Source organism: Orycteropus afer, unplaced genomic scaffold (assembly GCF_000298275.1).
Source record: "Orycteropus afer afer isolate SDZICR_OR568_19922 unplaced genomic scaffold, OryAfe1.0 scaffold00037, whole genome shotgun sequence".
Lineage (NCBI taxonomy): Eukaryota > Metazoa > Chordata > Mammalia > Tubulidentata > Orycteropodidae > Orycteropus > Orycteropus afer.
In genome coordinates this window covers 10907147-10908912 of record NW_006921624.1, presented here as the reverse complement: position 1 = coordinate 10908912, position 1766 = coordinate 10907147, and positions in this window count along the sequence as shown.

The following is a 1766-nucleotide window of genomic DNA, read 5'->3' as shown; positions in this document are numbered from 1 at the left end:
TTGAACCGCCAGCCTTCTGATTAGCAGTCAAGTGCTTTAGGCACTACACTACCAGAGCTCCCTGGGATTACATAGTTATCTTGAAAACCTACAGAACCTGTGGGGATTGATGCAGCTTTTCATCTGTAACACAGAATTAGACAGTAAAGACTGTTGGTAGTAACCATTGAGCTTTTGGTCATCCTAAGACTATTTATATGAAGTATGACAAGTTTAAGTATGAAGATGTTGTGTAAGGTCTGAAGTACAATCTATATAGTGTTCAAAGAAATACACATGACCATATTAACCAGGTGGGACTCATATGTGTTCACAATATACAATGAAGGCCCTAGGATATAGGAATGTTGGTAGAGATGAGCCTAGGCATATTCAGGAAGTCATGAAAATCTGCTCCAAAGGAGACAGCTGCCCTTCTGTGTTTTTCCAAGAGGGAGGATTTACTGGGCTGAGCCTAGAAAATGATTCAGCAACTGTAAGAGCCAGGAGACAAAGGGAGAATCTGGCTAGAGGGAAGTTTATTTGTAGTTGAAACACAGTAATAAAAAAAGAATAGCTGAGAGAAAAGAGTTGTTCCAAAATAAATTTTGCAAATGTTGCCTTTCACAAATGTTGCTTTCTGTACAGCATTCTAGGCTTTATGGAGCATGCCCTCCTGAAGGTCCTAGGTAAACTCAAAGTCAATTGATAGACAGATCTTCATTAGTGTTAACTTGAGGGGTGCCAGAACAGGCCATATTTACATGGACATGGTTGTAGAACTGGTATTCATCTAGGGATTTATAACCATTATAGCATCAACCCTTAACTTCCAAGCTCAAATGAACAACAAGATCTAGGTTATGTCTATCACTTGTCTCTTTTCTGTTACATGAGATTTTCATCAGGGAAAGGAGTAGAAGTGGCAGAAATCTCCTACCCTTTGTGTTAGTTTCCTAGGGCTGTTTTAACTACCATAAATTGTGTGACTTACAACAACAGAAAATTATTATCTCACAGTTGCGGAAGCTGTAGTCCAAAATCAGGGTCTTGGCAGTGCTGATTTCTTCTGCTGGAGAATCTGTTCCATTGCTCTCTCTGAGCTTCTGGTGACAGCTGGCAATCCTTGGCATCTTTTGGTTATGTTGCTGCATAACTTTAGTCTCTGCTTCCATCTTCCCATGGTTATCTCCCCTCTGTCTCTAGGTCTCCTCTCTTCTTATAAAGACTCCAGTTTTATTGAATTGGGGCCCACCCTACTTCAGTATGACATTATATTAAATAATTATGTCTGCAAAGACTCTCTTTCCCAATAAGGTCACATTAATAGGCACTGGGGTTTAGGAGTTAAACATATTTTCTTTTTTGGGGGTTCACATTCCAACCTATAACATATTCTCTTCTAGGCAAATATCATGCATGCCCCTGAATTAGCATAATTTCACAATAGTTTCTCACAAAAATAATAGGCACAGACCTTGCTATTTTCTGCTGTAGTAATTTCCAAAATGACTTCCAGAGAACACCTGTTCATAGAGATGTTAATAGATATTAAATAAAAAATCAGCTCCAGGTTAAAAAGTTTGAGAAATGATTCATATTATAGCCCATTCTTAGAAATTCTCATTGCATATGAGGTTATTTGAGGACCTTGGTAACTCGTTTTAAAGAAGCCATTTGATTTTCTCATACTTATTAGCTTAGAAGGAGCTCTGGTAGTGTAGTGCCTAAGGCACTTGACTGCTAACCAGAAGGCTGTCGGTTCAAACCCACCAGCCACTCCTCGA